This window comes from Etheostoma spectabile, chromosome 1 (genome assembly GCF_008692095.1).
Source record: "Etheostoma spectabile isolate EspeVRDwgs_2016 chromosome 1, UIUC_Espe_1.0, whole genome shotgun sequence".
In the NCBI taxonomy this organism is placed as follows: Eukaryota; Metazoa; Chordata; class Actinopteri; order Perciformes; family Percidae; genus Etheostoma; species Etheostoma spectabile.
In genome coordinates this window covers 26,524,763-26,545,037 of record NC_045733.1, presented here as the reverse complement: position 1 = coordinate 26,545,037, position 20,275 = coordinate 26,524,763, and the positions used below count along the sequence as shown (strand labels likewise).

The window sequence follows — 20,275 nt, the reverse complement described above, 5'->3', positions numbered from 1 at the left end:
ATGTGCTAAATCTCATCTCTAATAAAGTCAAACACATCACAACTCCTGGCACTTTTGCTACAGGTCCATGACAAACTAAAACACCATCTGTTATTGTATCAAGACCGGCTTATTAGAACATAAAAATCAAACACACCCAAGGAATAGGAATGAGGATAATGAATACTGGAGGTAATGGAATGTGATGGGAGGATTGGCCTTTAAGGTGGGAGACGGGTCCTTCTGAATCAGTCACTTTATTCCCTAAGTGCAGTAAATATACACTATACATTACAGACAAACAGTGGCATCACATATTTACATTGTCCCAGACGCACAGCACAGAAACAGTTCAGCCGAGCCATAAGTGGCCCCCTCAAAAAACTATTGCAGAAGGTCAGCTGTGTGTTGTTGCATTTGTGATCTTACAGGATTAAAGGATTGATTATGGATTTACGTTTGCATTCAAATTACGCTTGCAAATTACACAAAAATTATAATTTGGTCTTTGGTTTATGAGCTTGTATGAGACTCATAAGCAAGAGTTAACTGTAACTATAATTATGGTAGCAGCTTTAGCAAGTGCAGTATTTGTATCGGTTGGGGGTGCATGGTTGTGTGCTGAAATAATTGAACAATCAAGTGACAAAAAGACACTGACTAAAAAACTATAATAAACTATAATCTAATTATTGTTCAAGTAAGGCGCTTTATCCTTAGTCTTTTAGGGCCCTATGTTGCACCTGGCGCAGTGCAGCGCAAGGCCAGAGGCAAGTGTCTTTGCTGTTTTATGACCGATGCAGTTGTCAATTTCCCATCCTGTGCCCACGTCGCAAATGCACCTGCGCCCATCTTTGCGCCCTTTGACATGCTGGTTTTGCAGGTAGGTTTGTCCGGGTGAATTCTTGGCGTATTGCAATCTTGCGGCAGCAGAAAGTGATTATGCCATGCGACCAACAAAAACCTGGTCTAAAGTTAGTAGCGCAGCATTTCATTGTTATTTTAACAGCAAATTTGTAAAATGTGCCTAGGCTTGTGCACAGCACGCACACTATGCTTGTTACACACAAACAGGGAAGCGAGCATATACAGATGCAAAAGATTAAATATAAAGATTTTACGGTGCAAATCCGCCATCACAATGGCAATGTGGCAAGGTACAAACGCGCCTGGCTTTTAAAGGGAATGGGAGATGACACTTTGATTGGTTCATTGCATGTTACACCCAAAACACACCTATGAATTAATGAAGACCCGCTGTCAAACTTGCAAAAGTGGATTTGGACACACCCTAAACGCACCTGCATCATGCACTTCACACCGTGTGCATAGATCATTAAAACAGGGCCCTTAGCATCATGTAGGTAGCCGTATGTAGCCAAGTGCATATTTGAATGAGAAGCTAGCTTTTGTCTACCTCTGTGTGACATGAGAGAACCAATTGTTTCAGAAACAACTACTAATTTTAGAACAGAAAACAACGCTGATGGGGCTTAATGGTCCATTGTAAGGATTTGTTACTTTTTTTGTTGATTCTTTGGCAATTTTGGGGGCAATTTTGGGGGCATTTTTGGGGCATTTTTAGGCCTTTATTGACAGGACAGCTGAAGACATGAAAGGGGAGAGAGAGGGGGAATAACATGCAGCAAGGCAAGGCAAGGCAGCTTTATTTGTACAGCACGTTCAGCAACATGGCAATTCAAAGTGCTTTACAAAAAACATTAAAGAGCAGTTAAAAATAATTAAGAAATTAAAAACATGTAAAATACAAGAATAAAATCATGCAGTATAAGAAATTAACCATTGAAGAGTAGTTAAAAACATCAAAAAATATGAAAGCAGATAAAATACGAGATTTTAAGTACAATGTATGTAGCCGTTGCTCTATACACGTAATCCTTGCAGATCCCCAGAACAAGACAGTCCCACCGGTTTTACTTTTTCACTCTCTTTACATGCTTATATAGATTGTCATACAGTTTAAACAATACAACTTCAGTGTAGGAAATTAACAATTATTTAAAGAAAGGCAACATCAAAAAGAAAGGTCTTCAGCCTTGATTTGATTGATTGATAACAACTGAGAGTAGCAGCGGACCAGCAGTTATCTGGTTTTCTGGTTCCAGATATGTGGAGCGTTGAAACTGAACGCGGCTTCCACCTGTTTAGTTCTGACTCTGGGGACGGCAAGCAGACTTGTCCCAGACGACCTGAGAGGTCTGGGTGGGTCATAGTGTAGTAGCAGATCAGAAATGTATTTCGGCCCTAAACCGATTTATGAACTAGCAAGTATTTTGAAATCAATTCTTTGAGGCACTGGAAGCCAGTGTAAAGATTTTACAACTGAGTGATGTGATCCACTTTCTTGGTCTTAGTGAGGACTCAAACAACCGTGTTCTGGATCAGCTGCAGCTATCTAATAGATTTTTTAGGGAGACCTGTAAAGACACCGTTATGGTACTAAAGTCTACTTAAGATAAAAGCATGGACATGTTTTTCCAAATCCTGGCGAGACATACAATAAGTCCTTTAACCCTTGATATATTCTCAAGGTGGTAATAGGCTGGCTTTGTAATTGTCCTCATGTGGCTGTTGAAATTCAGGTCTGAGTCCATGACTACACCAAGATTTCTGGCTTTGTCTGTTGTTTTTAACATTGTCGTTTGAAAGTGAGCACTGACATTCAATCTTTCCTCTTTTTTTCCAAAAACAACCACCTCAGTTTTTCATCATTTAATTTCAGAAACTTCTGGCTCATCCAGTTATTAATTTGTTCAATGCACTTTGTCAGTTTTTGTATTGGACTATAGTCCCCATGTGATAGGGTTATGTAAATTTTGTGTGTAGCCTGCATAACTATGGTAACTTATTTAGTTGTTTTCCATAATCTGAGCCAGTGGAAGCGTGTAGATGTTAAACAGAAGAGGCCCCAGAAATGAGCCCTGGGGAACTCTGCACATCATATTTGTATGCTCAGATGCACAATTACCTATAGATACAAAGTAGACCCTATTCTTTAAGTAGGATGCAGTACTGAGCCAGAAAAGCCAACCCAGTTTTTGGTCTAGTAATATGTCGTGGTCAACCATGTCAAATGCAGCACTGAGATCAAGTAAAACTAAGACTGAAATGTTGCCACTATGTTTAAGTGGATGTCATTAAAGACTTTAACATGAGCCGTCTCAGTGTTGTGGTGTGGTCGAAAACCCGATTGGAAGGTATCAAAACTGTTGTTTATCAACAGTTAATACAAATTACACATCGGCAGCAAAGGGCCGCAAGTCGGAATCAAACCCAAGCCCACTGCGTTGAAGAGTAAAATGAGCGCCCAATCTACCAACTGATAAATCTGGGCACCACAACTACTTCTTTGTATTTTATGTAATTGTATAATAAGCTATTTGAAGGCTTCACATTGGGCTCTTAGAACCTTTCATGTAGCATTTTCATGAAATATTTCACGGAAATGCAAGAAAAAAAGCAGTAAATTAAAAATCCTATAATCTCGTTAGTTGATAATGAAAATAATAAGTTGGAGCCTTGCAACTGCACTTGACACAGTAGTAGTGGTATAAGCAGAATGTCAACTTATAATAGGGGTGGTAGCAGTAAAAGTAACAATAAAAGTTGGGGGAACAGTAGTAGTGTTAGTAGTAGTATTGCTGCAGCAGCAGCAGGGTTGAGAGTGTTACTATTTAGCTTGCTGGCATTGGCCTCATAAAGCAGCTCATTAGCCAGCGGAGCAACAGGGCCAGTTGCTTAAGCTTGATATTGTGTGTCAGTGTGACATAGCTGACAACAGGTGGGGGATTATAATCATGGTTGCACAACTAATAATACCAACTGCTTAGTATATCAGTTACAACATAGACAATGGGCAATCACTGCAAAAAGGGAGATAGCAAGGGCTGTGAAAGCAATGTTATTAACCTAGACTTTACTGTCTTTGTTTTATCTGGGGCAAATCCAGTCAATCACATTTGATTTACAGTGAGGGAGCATTGGGAAATAGGCGTGAGGGAACAAAAGAGCAGTAGCAGAGGAAAGAAAAGAAAAGATATTCAGGGTGAAAATCATTTTCTCTATTCTGCTTTGTCAATTTCAGAGTGCCATCTCCCAATAGTCATTAAATAAGTTGTGTTGTTGTTTTAATTATCGATAGTAAAGCAATCTGTTCATAATTACAAACATTTGCTTGTGGCAATTACAAACAGGGGCTGGTAGCAGTTTAATTTGCCCGCTCTAATCTTGTCTGTAATTAGAGCACACACAAGCAGAGCACCGGAGTTGTTCACCTCCAAGGCAAACAAGACAAGACTGAAATTCTTGTTATACCAAACTGCTGACTGCCTGCGGCACACAGACTCGCCCGCCTTTGGTGTAAACATTTTGTACATTCTAATCCATTCGTTTAGCTTTACAGTGCCATTGCACTGATGTGGCAAATGAAAAAAATCAAATGAAATTGGAAAAATATTTCATAATATTACTTTCTTGCGCCAACGGGGACTATGTGTTGTGTTTATGCACATGAAAAAAGTGAAAAAGCTCATCTTAGATCATAACATCTATGTCAATATGAGCTGCAAAATTCATCTAAAGCAGGCATAAACGGGGCTATCATTATTTTAAAACTAAATCAAATCCAACCTGCTTTGACTCGTTGATTTCAAGGGCTTCACTTTACTGTGAATGTGTGTGTGTGTGTATGTGTGTGTGTGTGTGTGTGTGTGTGGCCATGTTTATCTTACAGCTTATATTCTTTTAATACCTTAGCAAAATGTGTGTATTTTTAAAGCTTTGCATTGTATGTTATAATAATTTGGAAGGGTGCCAGCTCATGAAACTCTCAGACTTATACAGTAAGTGACGCTGTTAACATTATAGAATAGACGTAATACACCTTTCCCTCCTCTTCCACAGAACCACCGATTGACTGCCCATGAAGATGTGAGTTGGCGGCTCTCTTTGAAAATGTTTCACCAGTTCCACAATCCTTCCCTGGATCACAGTAAAGACAGGGTTGGTGTGTGTTTGTGTGTGTGTGTGTGTGGGGGGGGGATGGTTTGACAAGGGGGGAGATGTGTGTCTATCATTGATCTACTTGGAGTCTCCTCTCACGTGACAGTACATGTCTAGAAATTGCTATTCGAGGTCAACTTGGAGCTGTTGTGTCAAGCTGCACTGGGAACATGAGATGACATGGAAAACAAAGGGGGTGGGGCAATAAACGGTATCCAGGAGTACGTGTGGAGCAACGTTCTTCTGTAATGTATGGCTGCTGAATGTTTTTGGATCAGTCAGGAGTTGGTTGAAGGAAAGATTGTGTTTTGAGTTCTAATGTATGCACATGAATTGCAGCCATGCACAAGCAAGGAATCTATTGCATGTGTTCGTACATGTGGCAACACATGTTTCCTCTCTATCTTTCTCTTTCTCTCTCTTTTGCCGTAATAACAATAAAATCTTTCACTATGACTACAACCCCTATTCCAGTCAGTCTTAGGCCCTTTTTTTCTCTTTGATGAGGGGTATTAATTCCCGTCAGAGGCTGCTTGATGGAAGGCTAACAACATTTTATATTGTTGATACACTTCTGACTTGAGCTGCATGCTCTCAATTACAGATAAAAGATAGCTGGTAACCTGGTTACAAATGGGCTTCGCTGTTTAGATGATGTCAGGCACCTTTATCAAGTCAGGATGAAAATAGAAAAGGGGGCTGTCTGTGGACCCCTTCAGCTTTTTCCAGTGCTGATGTTATCCTCCTGTAAAGAGATGCTTAACTGCACATCCAGGTTGGCTCTGTGCCATTCCAATCTGGTCTAAGTGATTATCATTCATACTCATTCATTGCGTCTCTACAGGGACACTGACACCAGCTATCTGGGAGATTCTCCCCAGCCCAGTCAATTAAAAGACCAATCCGTAATTGTGGAACCCCCTCTTGAGAGATTGTCACCCCAGTGAAGAAATATTCCCTTTTTCTTTATTTTTTATTATCTCTACATAAGTGAATGATGATACATGGGGGTTTTAGGTATTTGTTAAAGCTTTGTTTACATGGGTAATGTTTGTAGATTTTATATTGAAAAAAGCTACTATTTGGAAATATGATAAGTAAATAACAAATTTTTTGTTTTGTGTTTACAAGACAGTGCGAATGCAACTTGTCCTCATGAGCAAATAAATATGAGGCTGTGTTTATAGACAGTCAGAGTCTCATTTGGGTTTCTTTTTTTCCTAGTGCTAAATATGATAGCCCATCTGTTTCGAAATACACTGCTGAATTTTAGGGTTTGTGCCTCTGAAAGAAAACAGCACAGCAGCAAGAGCAGAAGCCCATAATGATTTCAATTTTAAATTAATTCTACCACTAAAGAAGAGCCTCTGCACACCAGAAGAAAGAAAAAATGAATCTGACTCATTATCAAAGCAAATATTTGATGGTACCTCTGAACAAAGGGATTCTATCGTTATTGATATAATTCATGTTTACAGCATTTCTTTGTTAAGCAACATATAACAAAGACTTCCTCACTCTTTGCCTTTTTTACTATTAGCATTAGCTTGTTATTAGATTATAGCCAAAGAAAAGAAGGAAAGTAAAAATAAATGGATGTTTTTTATGAGTGTCTCTCTTTCTGCACCCTGGGTCTGTGGCCTGAATACAAATGCAAACTGTTACATAATGAATGAGCGCTTTACTCTGGGAATAAAGATTAGCAGCTGACCCCTTTTACATCATCATCTTATTTGAGGAAGCAGAACCTCTTGGGCATGGCAATTTCTGTGCAGCATTTCTCCTTCAGCCTCCACTTCCAGAATACTCTATGAAAGGAAAGAAAAATGGATTGTTGTTGCAGTCATCATCAAATGCGGTTTATCAAGAGATGTCATGTTACGCCACTGCTCTGACACACATTATGGTGTTATAATGAAAGGGAATGAATGAAGAGAGGATGGGATGCTCAGGTTTAAGTGTCTCTCTAGCTTACAAGTGAGGGTCAACAAACAAACACAGGCTTCTGGTTACTGAACTTAATGAATAAATCATTGAGCATGACCACGCCCCCCCCCAACGCACAGGCATACATCAATCCATTGCCCATCACAACAACAGAAGCTACACCCCCCCCTCTCTTTCTCACCCTTGGACCCTTGCACATCTGCTACCATTACATACCCTGGCCCACATTCATGTTGCTGTTCATTATATTGTGTCACGGTGTGCTCTGGGTCTCTTCCAGCAGAAATTAAACTCTTCAGAAAAGATAAACATCATATTACTTCATTACCCTTTTAAAACACATGCAAATTAGAACCATTAACCCCCCCTTCTTCCTCCTCCAACACACACTCTCTTTATTTTCCTGCTTGATGAAGTTCGTCTGGCCGGTGTTCAGTCATTCCCTTTTGTCACAAACTGACCGTGAATGGGCCGAACCATGCGGCTCTACCCTGCTCATTTTCCACCTCTGAATTAAACATTAATGCAGCTTGACAGCAATAAATAACATTTATCACAATGGGGATCTAATAATGATTTGGCTAAGCTCGGGATGCTCATCAGAGCCCATCAACTGACGAATGTGGCAGCGTGATTATGCCGGCAGCTGTCTGTGACAACTGTATCTAAATCAGTCTGAGCACGTCTACTTCTCTTTGATCTCCTGAATGTGCGTTCATACTGCAGAGTTGTCTTTCCATTCGTCTCTGTTCTCTATTCACAACCTAATTACTGTCCCAATCACAGATGTCATTATGCTGTCATTAAAGCCATTCTGGTGCTTGCTTAGTGCTTCTCATAGGTTCACAGTATATATATATATATATATATATATATATATATATATATATATCAACCAAAAACACAGCACTGTTCAGTTTATTGTATTAAATGTCATTTGTACCTCAGTCTGTGCTTCAGTGTGTGGCCTTTGGCAGCAATGTTTGATTAATACCGGCTTATGTATTCAGAGGACTTTCCTCTAGTGAAGACTGTAAATGATGAAAGTTATTTCATTTGCCATTCACACAGTGTAGCAGATTTTTTTCTACTGCAAGTTAAATGGTGCATGTGCTTAGTTTTGGCTTTTAAAGAGAGAGATCACTGGCCATACAGATGGGAAAAGAACCATGAAATGCATTTAAAGATGTCCTCAGAACTCAGGCCAGTGTGTGTTTTTGAATGCTTGTGTGTTTGTTGTGCATGTTTATGCATATGTGAGAATAATTTCAAGCATGCATTTATATGCATGTGATCTGTGTATATGTGATCAGCCCAGTATTATTAAGCCTGCCCCCCCCCGGCTGAGTCACAGTGTGTGATTCCACAGCACAGAGATTGATTGAAGTCAAATAGAACATCATGATGAGCGTATTCTTCAGCTCTGCTTTTGATCTTTCTGTCTCATATGACAGAAAAAACACTATTCTAAGTCTCTTTTTTGATCTCAAAAGGCATAATGAAAGTCTTGGCTATGTGCCTCTAAGATAAGATAGTCATCAGACTTTGTGAAGATGAAAAATATCAATGATAATTAGAGCGAGGGTGAGAAAAGATAATGAAATCGAATGCTGGGAATGTTAACGGCATGGGCTTCCTTTAATAAGCAGATTCATTAACCACAGTGCTGTGTCAGTATTGAATTTGTGTTTGATTAATAATAAGCAGGACACATTTAACAAGAATAAAACATTCATCACAAACACGCGTACATCAACTAATGGTATTACTTCGGCAAATAGTACAATTGGATCTCATTAAACTCTCTCCATTCAGTGGTATCCTGCATGCTAATTGAAAAGCCTTAGAACCTTTCAAAATGTGTTCAAGTTAATCATTTGGTTTGATTCACAATTAGTCTAATCTCTGTCAGTGGGAAATGGAAAGTCCGGCCAAAGAGTGTATCAATTCCGCCTGACGACTGGGTCTGAGTCACCTTTTATGCTTGTGATTGGTTGTTAGGTTCCATTGCAGAGGGGATATCAGAAGGCCACACAAAGCACCAGCTCATTAATCTTCCATGAAACTGCAAGGAAATTGAGTTCAGAATCAGGACCAAAATCCCTTAAAACGGTGATAGGCTTGCTGCGAGTCCTAATGGCAAGCAGCAGCTGAACAAAGCAAGCCAGAGCTGGCATTAAATGGAGTCCCTCACTGCTTCATTTAAGGATGGATAATGACCTGATATTTATGGTAGCTCTAACTGAATGATACTATTTCTGTTCTTTCTTGTTTCTGACACAATGGATCTAAAAGCTGTGTGTCGCCTCACTCAGACTCTTCATCACACTTAAAGGAATTGTTTTCAAGTGGCAGCTCAGTCATTTCTGATGAGACAAACTGTAGCTATCTTTCCATTTCTGAACCAAAAGCAGCTGTTAGGATTAATTCTGTAGTTATAAACCATTTTTTAACACAACAAAATATGTTTTAGTTGAAGCTGTTGAATTGACTTGATGATATGATGATATGATAACTACATACCGGAATTATTATTTTTGAACACTTTAAAATAAGCTGAAAACACATATTGTTGCCTAGAGCGAACACGTTAGCAAACGTTTACCTATTTACAGATCAAACTGACACGGAGCTACATTAACGTTCGTTTGGAGTCATGTTTCCAGGCATTAGACTAATACAAGTCAAATATTTACTCTCCTCTCTCCTTTGCTTTGAAATATTGAACTTGAACGCTTGTAAATGCTTCACTTTGTTCAACACATAGTTGCTTCCAACTGCAGCTGGAATCAAGCTTCCTAAAAGCACTGAGAGTAAACCAAATTTGTAAAGTTGAGGGTCATGCAACTCAAAAACTGAGCTTAAGATGCCAAAACATCTATATAGCTGAGAGGGACTGATGACTGTATTTATGTAGCACTTTTCTAGTCTTTTACAGAGTACAGGAACACATTCATACGCTGGGGCCAAGGCTGCCATACAAGGTGTCACCATTGGGGAAACTCTTGGTTTCTCACAAGGATCGGGGATCGAACCACCAACCTTTCGATTGGCAAGCAAACACTCTACCACTGACCTTTTGTGAAAATATAAATATTGATCATAGATGATTAAAGGGTATGTTAAATATGTAAAAGAAATATACATAGTATATAATTGAAACAGTGCACCTTGTGAATGGAATGCAGTTTGCAAAATAAACATATAAATGGTTCAACCAAAAATGGTCGAACCATTTTCCAAAAGTTCAGACTTTGGTTCATACGAGAATGGGAAAACAACTTTTACAAAAGGTTTGGGTTATTCAAAGCCCACTCGAAAAGAATAAACATCCACTATTACAGGCATCTGTTTTCACTCGTATCTCTCACTCCACTCCACTGGGCTCTTCAAAGCACTTCTTAAATGAAGAATGATAAACTAGCCTGTACAGTGTACCAGCACACTGTACATGATGATTGGTGCTTGCCTCAGTTCAGAATAGGCTTACTTAAAGACATGGCATGGAGCCTCACCCTAATCTACTCCTCACAATGCAGCATTCATGTCAGTCAACAGACTGATGTTTTATGCATTTAGAATAGATGGAGTGGGTCAAACACTTTGAAGTTTCACTGGTCTTGTGTAGAATTTAATCGGTTTTCCACTGACTCACTTACACAATGGAAATGAATAAACAGCTACTGGTGTGAAGTGTCTGTTAAAGCACACATGCATGGCCAGACCAAGAATCTCACATAAAGACACCCATTTACAGGCAGACAACAGCATTGCGTTTCTACTTGACTTTTACAAAAGGTCACAAATATTTCTTCATAAATACACAAAGCTGGGCACTGTAGTAACAAACTTTACTGAAACTTGAATAAAAAGCAGTTGTGGAATGTCCATTTACAAGTACAAGTACTGTACCTAAGTACAAATGGGAGGTATTTGTACTTTACTTGAGTTTTTTTTTTCATGTCTCTTTCTACTTCAACTCCACTTCATCTCACAGAGACATATTGTACTTTTTACTCCTCTACATTCATCTGAGAGCTTTTGTTACTAATTACTAGGTACTTTACAAATTAAGATTTTTGCACACAAAACTCAAGTACAGCAGAAACGATTGGCCAATTACAGTAAACACTTTCAGTTGACTGACAGAACAGTTTTGATCGTTTCCAGTTTCAAAAAATATGAGTATTTTTCTGCATTGAGTACTTTTACTTTTAATACATTAAGTACATTTCCCAGATGAAACTTACAGTTTTACAGTGTAGTATTAGTACTTTTACTTTTGAAAAAATCTAAATTCTTCTTCCACTACTGCTACATATTCAGCAACATGGTGGCCCAATGGTTAGCACTCAGGCCACTTACCGCAAGAAGGATCTGGTTGTGAATCCAGGTTGTTCCGGGCCTTTCTGTGTGGCGTTTGAATGTTCTCCCCATGTTTGCGTGGGTATCCTCCGGGTGCTCGGGTTTCAAGGACCTCAAACATGTTGTCAAAAAAGCAGGTTCACCAGTCGCCTTGTTCAGGGCACTGGCTCAGACCTGGAGTTGGTCCCCAGGCGCTGAAAATGGCTGCCCACTGCTCCCTTGAGGGATGAGTTAAATGCAGAGAATGAATTTCGCTACATGTACAGTATGTCTGTGACAATAAAGTTTAAACTCACCTTTTAATCGTATATTGGTTGGGAAATATTTTCAGCAGTGGATTTGGTTAGTATTTCTGGGAGCAAGGTGGTGTGTACAGGATCGACTCAAAATGTGGTCCCGGTAATGAACTGTGAATAGTAATGAAGGAATAGCCAGTCCAATGGCATGGCTAATTAATAGTTTTTGAAAAACAATAGCGCTCTGTGGCACAGAGGAATACGCTACATCTGGCTTTGGCTACAAAAACAACACTTAGTTAGTTATTACTGTATTGTTTTTGGCCATTTCATGGGATTTATTGATAAGAAAAATAGAGATTAGTAGACTTAAATGTGCTGAGCAGACCTTTCACCACTGCAGGGAGGCATCAATGTTCGGGAAGTTACTAATTTTAGTTTTAAAGCATACATGTTATAAATAAACAATTACTGGAGAAGATAGAAACAGTAGCAAAATACGATATTTCTCAAAATAATGTTCAAAATATGTTTACAAAAAAGCCCTGAGGAACAGAGAAACCAGAGAGAGTTTTGGGGCCCCTGGTGGATACAGGTTTGCTTAAGCCCAAGGCTGTCTATGTGTGCATGCATACCCATAGACACCTTCATGCAGGCTGACATATTAACATCCCATCATACACATATACATACATGTTTACCCAATAGTCCTAATGTACAGTGAAATGTAATTGTGTTAGGTTATACAGCTGATATACAAGGAGAAAATTATGAAAAACCCTACTTGTGACCTCAATCACTGGAGTGGATCAAAAACACTTGTCAGCCAAGCGTTTTCAATTCCAGGCACATCTGTTTACATATCGAATGATGTTTGGATTATATTGCAGACAAATCCCCATGGAAAACCGTAAACTGTTTTCATAAACGGATGTTTACTGTTGCAATAGTATTATATAATCCTTCTGCTGCTTAGTTTCCATTGTGAGAAATAAGGAAATTGTTATTAGGCTCCAGTGGCATCTAGATTTAATTTCCTCCCATTGCCCCATTCTTTAAGAATAGCCTCCTTATGGTCCAATCATACCAGCTTTTACAAGCTTCCTGGTATTTGGACCAACTCCTGATGGAGAAGTAATATCATCCTTTTTCATGTCCACATCATATCTTACACAGCAGGGATTTGTTTCATTTATGTAACAATGAAAAAAGCTGGCATAGTGCCGACATGTTGCTTAATGGAACACAGATGCCAAGAAGCAAGGTGCTTTTTAAACAGAGATGGGGTGACACCGGTGAGAACTTGTGAGAAAGACTGAAAGAATTGGATGGCAGAACAGAAAGCAATCAATGACGCTTTGTGTTGTGCACAACTTTTACCCAATAGCTCGTCCGCTCTACAGGCATTTTTGAAGTAAATACATGAATCAAGTTTAACAACAGTAAGGCAGTGTTACAGAATGTAGTAGCAGTCAGTGTTTCAGTGAGAGACAATTAATCAACCCAAAACATAAGAGCTTTGCTCAACGCCCAACCTTTTAGCTGTATGAACTAGTATACACCTTGGCTTCTATGCAAAAAAACTCAAAAATGTCAACGCTGACTCTCTCATTTATAAGTTTCAGCAACATCTGCACTCATTTAAATGTCCAGGTGCATGGTGATCATCATACTATGCAGATGGGCAAAAAGTGATTGCATACTGTTTATTAGTGAGTGTGGGAAAGTGTTGGCCTCTGCAGAAATGCACCTGTTGTTAGACCGAGTCAAAGTTACACCCCTTGTCTGGTGTCCAGAAAGGGAAGATCATCTTAAATATGCATTGAGCAAGTTGTTATAATGGAAACACCTGTCTTGCCGTACAATTCCCTTTTTGCCAGATATGTACACTGACTATCAATGCACAGAAAGGGATTCAACCATGAGAGCATTTTGCAGAAACAGCTGAACTTACCGACTTAAATGTTTTTGGCCCTCTCATGCTTTTCTTTTTTTAGTGTCCCTTGACATAAATCAACCCAAGGCTGGCTGTTTTAGCAAACATGTACTTTTTCTAACATCATGGTATATTTCTGTCCACACAAAGTAAACATTGGTTGTTGACATTTGAGACTGAGCAAAGTTAAAGCAAAGCACTGTGAACATTTGAAATGTCAAAAATGTTTATGAAAAAAGATGTAGCACTGAATAAAAGACAGTTTTCAGTGAGTAAAACTGCATCCTTTGAAGGTATTTGAGGCTTGTCCAGTATATTTAGAAGTCTTTAAGGTTTCACTTTGCTTGAAAACAGTATTCTTTGCTAATACATGGATTTAAGTATGAATATATTCCTTTCTGCTCACCGATGCAACCACATATAACAGCCTTGATGCATCTTGTTCCTGCTCGGCTCACTTTCCTAACTTTATGTTTATCCCACAAGCACTGTGGGGCAATATATTTTCTTCCACCAAGTAAATAAAGAAGAGGTTATGTAATCAATCTTTTGGGGGTTTGAAACCATAATATTGAACACAACTGTCAGCCATGCCATTAGCTTGATTCATTTCTGCCGTTTTACATTTACAATTTCCCTACAAGAACAACATTGATTCCCCGTGATTGTGTGTGCGTGTGTGTGTGTTTCCGAGTGTATTCTGCTGTATATGTATGTGTCTGACACAATTTCCTTCCTATTTTCTTCCATAATTTGAATCAGAGAAAATATATTCATTTTGCAGGGGTGAGATGAGCCTATGCAGAGCCAGTAAATAAATCTCTCCTATTATTACCTACAATGCCCTGTCAGGTCCATACATCATCTCAGCACATCATAATTAATTGCACACTAAACCATTCGGTTCAATTAACCATGAGGGAATGGATGGAGAGGGAAAGAGGGAGAGAGAAGGGATGGAGAGGGTTTTACAGTCTTCATTTTAAAATTAACCATAGCTACAGTGATCATACAATTATTTAGCATCTGGTTTGTTTTGCTTAACTTTATGTCTTTTTCCTTGTTTGTGTTCCTGTTTATGGATGCTGAACACCTCTAATTGTTTTGCTACCTTACTGACCATTCAGTTTGTATATATTTTCATATTTTCCAGAAGTAGTTGTATTGTACATGGACAGGAGACTTCAAATTCCACTTGCCCTTCAGTGCTGTTCTAATGGAAAATGTGCTTATGCAAGGCGATCTCACCCCGGAGGCTTCACATTTTCCACCAAGGCTCTGTCGGGTTAACAGTCTCATAAAAAAGTGGAATAACATTAGGAAGACTGTAATAGTGAAGTGAGTTTGTTGCTAACACATTTCCCATGTTGCTTCAGGAGCATCTTAAGCGAAACATACTTAAATGCATTGCTAAAATGACAGAAACACTTTTAGTTTGGGTTGCATTAACTGTCCTTCTGCAGTGAAACTCTAAGATGATAAAGTGTTTGTCATAGTTGGGGAATATGGATTGTTTTGTCAGTTGGTTTGGCCCTTGATGTCTTTGTGTAAGGAGACAATAAACCACAGTACATCAAACAAACATAATTTTCTGTCCCCTCAGAAAAAAACATATTTTTGGTTGTTGGGAGGCATGCTAAATGTACTCTTATCCCTCCCACAATGATGCAATTCTGATGCAGCGATATAGATCAACTTGCTGATCCTGACTCACCAGCCCAAAAGTGAAACACAGCATCTTAGAGAGTGAGACTGTATTTAAAACGTTCTGATGGTAGTGTATGTGTACGTTAGCCTTCCCAAAAATGCAATCATTAGCATGTCCGGGTAAACACTACAAACTAAAATAGCAACTGTTTCTTCCCAGGCCAAAGATCACACCATTAACTTACTACTTTGTGGTTTACAGGTTAATAAAAACATTCTTTTTACAGTTTGCACATTAACAATCCCAGCAACGTTACTCAAGATGGCGTTATGTTTGCCAAACACAGCAGTTAGTCCTGAGGTAGACCATCCACATGCTGCGGATTGGAAGAGGGTCTGGCTAGTCCACATAGCGTTTTGGGATGGGAGAAAAACGTACTGTGGTTTATTGGCATTTTGGTAACACTTTACTTAAAGAGTGACATGACACTGTCATGACACAGTCATGACACATGACCCTAACCCTAACCCTAGTTTTCACACTAACCTAACCATAATCTATGTAGATACCTTCAAGAAAAGTGTAATTGGCAATTCTTTAAACCAATCACAACCGTCATGGACGTCACTAAGCTCCGCGCGGAGCCGCTGTAAAATAGGCGTAAAATTCAGATTTGACAGATAGTCTAGCTAGCTGTCTCAATTTATCATGCAGAAATCTAAATCCAGCAGAGTTTAAAATTACAAAACAAATCTGTCATAGATGGTGTTTTTAACTGATTCATGACCGACTATTTGACTTAATTACACAACTAGCTGATACAAAACGAATTTGCCAGTTGCATTTCAGGTGTAAAATCAATGGTTGTGATTGTATTTACTAGAACTGAGAGGCCTGCTTTTGTACTTAATAAAAAATTTGAGCAGTAAATCGGCTACCATCATAGTAGCAATAAAAAGCTTGACAGATGTAGCAACAGTAACTAAGGAGTTTAGTTACTGGGGAATTGGCAGTAACCTACTTTTATTACTTACTTCACTTTATAATCTTACCTAAACTATAATGTCTGTGTTGCCACAGAATCTGCTCCAGCTGCTTGGCTTGTACTGCACTATTGATCACATTTTCAATATGAGCTACAAGAGGACTGCTTTGTTTTCTTTAGGAAGTCAAGGACATTGATATCAAGCTAACATGGTTTGTGTGGTAAGAGCGTCAGATATATTCCGGAAACATAAACTTTATGTTCTAATATTCAATATGCAATTCTGCTCCCTTAACAGCTTTGTTGCTATGCTCCAGATACACTCTGCTGATTTGTTATTTTAGCATCTCCATCACACACACACACTTTCCACGGGCATATCTACCCACATCATGGTCGAAACTTTAATAATATGGTTTGCAATAAACAATGTCTATCTTTCCACTGTCACCCTACCTTTTCACTTAGCAGGATAAATATGTGTGTCATATAGAAACCATTTCTGGCAAAGGATGAAAGTCCCAAAGGAAATTTCATATCTGATGTACCATTTGTCACTGCTGCATGTAAGTCAGAATTTATGGTACCTATTACCAGATCAGTAAATCCAATGTTCTGTGGCCTAAAGCTCTTTCTTTGCTTGATTTAGTTTATCTGAAAAATATAAATAAAGTATGAATATGTAGGTAGAGGCAATTTGTATCACAAAAGAATCAAAATAAAGTTACAGAGTGCAACCATGGGAGCTTGTTAAATTAAGTGTTGTATATATACTAACTCCTGCAGATAATACCATTCCACTGCCTAAACTAAGTTTGTAAAACGCCATCACTGCTGGGAATATATAGTAAATACCACTGCTGTTTCAAAGCACTTACAGTGGACTTTTGTGTGGAGATACAAGTCATCTGCAGATTTAAATATTGACATATATGTGTAGCAGCTCATTGCAAAGTGCTGTACTAGTAGTAAAGCTCATTTCCTACCACTTTTAGTATATTTTGGGAGTATGCAGGTAGAATCCCCCACAGCAGCAACAAACATAATCTCACAATCTCAGTTTTCACTGAGTCCAGATCCAGCCCGAAGGATCAGTTATTTACATTTTCTACAGTTTTCTGAGCTACACAACCTACAGTTGGGGGAGTGTGTGCCCGCACAAAAGATCAAATGAAACCTTGCTACAGTTTTGAGCTCAGGGGGTAGAGGAGCTGGGCGTTATGCAAATGTATTGTGGAAAAGTAGAATTCAAATTCCAGAAGTAGAATAAATATAAGGCCCTTATGTGATATGACTGGACTCTAAAGGGGGAGGAGGTTTGTGTCTATGTCGAGGATGGTGTCCGTCGTGTCATCATAGATCTTCAAATTGATTCCCCTAATTACATCCAATATCCACATAAGTTTTAAAAATCTCCATCACATCTGACATGAGTGACACGCAATACTCCATCTGATGGCTCACATACAAAGGCAGGGGTCGAAATACTCTCTCCCTTAAAGATACAGCACAAAGTCATCGTCCCCATGCATCAGCAGTGAGCAAGAGGAGAAAAAGACCTGATTATTATGTGCACAAGATGATGGATCACACATATATTCTCCTTATCTTGCCAACAGCAGTATGTACTGAGCATATCACTTACCAATGACAGCAATGCCACGCCTTACAGAAGTCAAACGGCAATTTAACTTTGATCATACTACATTTTTTTTACTTACATACAATCACTCTTTGATTGCATCAGATGGTTTTTTGACACAAAAAAACCAAGGTCAGAATACATTTCAGCTGAACTTGAAAGTTCCCCCTTTCTTAGCCTGCCATGCACTTCAATTTAGCATCTCATTATTCAAAGTGAAAATGAAAATTGGAGCCTGAAGCATTTGTATTTGAACAAAGAGAGGGAAGCACATTATGAATGTTGAAAATGTAATTTCTATTACACTTCCATTATTCTTCTATTAATCACAGATTCATTCTCCCTGTGCTCTTCAAGTAAAACACGCTCATACAGTATTCATGTGCATACAGGGGGAAAGAGAAATTGGCAAGGCTATTTGAAATGTTTAATTTGTGGAGGAATCTTCCTTCCGTGTTGAAAAGAAATGCATTACAGAAACTAAAGTATATGTTATAATTACAACTTAAGAAATCACTTGCTATTTGACAAACATACTGTAAGTAATTACAGCGGTAGTGAAAAGCCTTTGTATGAGAATAATCCCTTTTCTCTTGTTTTTTAAATCACAATATTTGTGAATAGGGACCTGCATCTCTTTTTGTTTTCCCTTCCTTCTCTCAAAAAGGCTAATATTCACAAAGAGAGATGAGATTTAATGCATACTGATTACTCTGGAGACCGACTATTCAACTCTGGGAGAAAGCGTCAATTAAAGAGTTTTAAGCCTCCATAAACTGCACCTTAAACAGCTGATCAACTCAGTGCAGGCCCACCTCCTGGATTTGAGCTGAGTTTTGTTTAAATGGAGCAAATTCATCTCTGGAGAGAAACCTTGTAATCCCGTTTAAATCTCCAAGCAGTTGAATAAGTATGCTATTCATACACAATGTTTTTCTTTTTTTCTTTTGTGTTACTCACACACACACACACACACACACACACACACACACACACACACACACACACAGAGCAGCGCTGCACCCCAGCAGAACAGTGTCATTGGAAATACAAATCATACACAATTGCTGTAGTGTTTAGGAAATATTACAGTGAAACACGTCAGCTTGTATACAACTACAAAGAGTGCACGTTAAAGGGAATGCTATTAACAGAACACAAACACCCTCTTGGGATATATCTGTTTGGATTCATTTGGCTTGTGTATGTATTCATAAGCGCTGAGGCATGAATGCATGGAGATATTTTCATTTGTGTGCAATGAAGCTTTGACATTGACCTCACTTATAAAACACACCACAATGTACAATGTACAATAACATTTGGCTGGGGTGTTCAACACTAAACCCACTAGTTTATTGACACTGGCACAAACAGATCTGCATACAATTTTGTCATTATTGGACGGTCATTAGTTTAATTAAGAGTGTAGTAACCCCTCAGGAGTAAACCTTGAATTCTTCTGCATATGGTGAACTCTGTCGCGGTCTGACAAGTGAAGAATACAAAACCACATTCACTGAGCCTCCGAGCGCTGCACAACAATAACACAGCAGGACAATTTTGCGGTGCTTTTTTTTATTCAGACCAAATGAAGTGCGGGGGGGGGGGGGGGGGGGGGGGGGGGGGGGGGGGGGGGGGGGGGGGGGGGGTGAAGCTTCATATCCAGAAAGAGGAGGAGATGTTTAAGACATTGATTCACCTTGGGTTCAGAACCACAGTATCTAATTATATCCATGGGAATCTAGTCAAGGCCATGGTATTTCAGGGTTGGAGAGAGACAACATTCTGCTATAACTATGCTGTGCTCTACATGAATCATATTCATATGTGGTTTGGCAGCCATTAAAACAGAAAGAATGCCATTTCTCAGTCAGAGGCCATGGGCTACTGTACCTCTATTGTACTAGAAAGGTTAGCATGTCTGAGTGATCAAAGATAAACACTGTCTGTGGCAACATACTAAAAGCTCATAAAATCAGGTTGACTAAAACAGAAACAACTCCAGAGGCTATTTCACCAGCAATTACAGCAAGCTGGTTTTAAGCCTATAGGTTTAATTCTAGTGGCATTTCAGGTGAAAATGATATGATAGAAGTAACCACAGCACGAGACATAGATAGGGCACCCAGCTTCTAACCCAGCAATATTTGGCACCCCATGAAAGTGTTGCTTATGCATATATCAGCTCTATCAAAGAGAAGGGGAGATGGGGGAGGATGGGGGATGGTGTCTTTGTGTGTGTGTGTGTGTGTGTGTGTGTGTGTGTGTGTGTGTGTGTGTGTGTGTGTGAGAGAGAGAGAGGGGGGGGTGCTCTCTGAAGCACACAACCTCATTATTCAGTCTATAGAACAGCACATCCACTTCATTGTTCTTCAAATCAGCCCAAACTCACTGGGCTCATCCAAAGTCCTCAGAATAGAACAGAGCTGCTTTATGTTTTAAAAGGAGCTGCAGATGAGATCTCGAGAATTATCAGTCGAGAGTGCAGTTATTGCATCTTTTTAATGCTCTT

The 20,275-nt window shown here is 39.1% G+C and overlaps 1 long non-coding RNA gene across 1 annotated transcript in view; it reads left to right on the top strand.

Moving 5' to 3' along the window:
• LOC116689419 (uncharacterized) overlaps positions 1-19,448 on the top strand; it is a 21,846-nt gene extending 2,398 nt beyond the window's left edge. Inside the window, exons 2-3 of the long non-coding RNA XR_004331985.1 lie at positions 18,595-18,598; positions 19,436-19,448. This is a non-coding gene — a long non-coding RNA (uncharacterized LOC116689419). The remainder of the gene's footprint in view (positions 1-18,594; positions 18,599-19,435) is intronic.
• Positions 19,449-20,275: the final 827 nt, after the last annotated feature.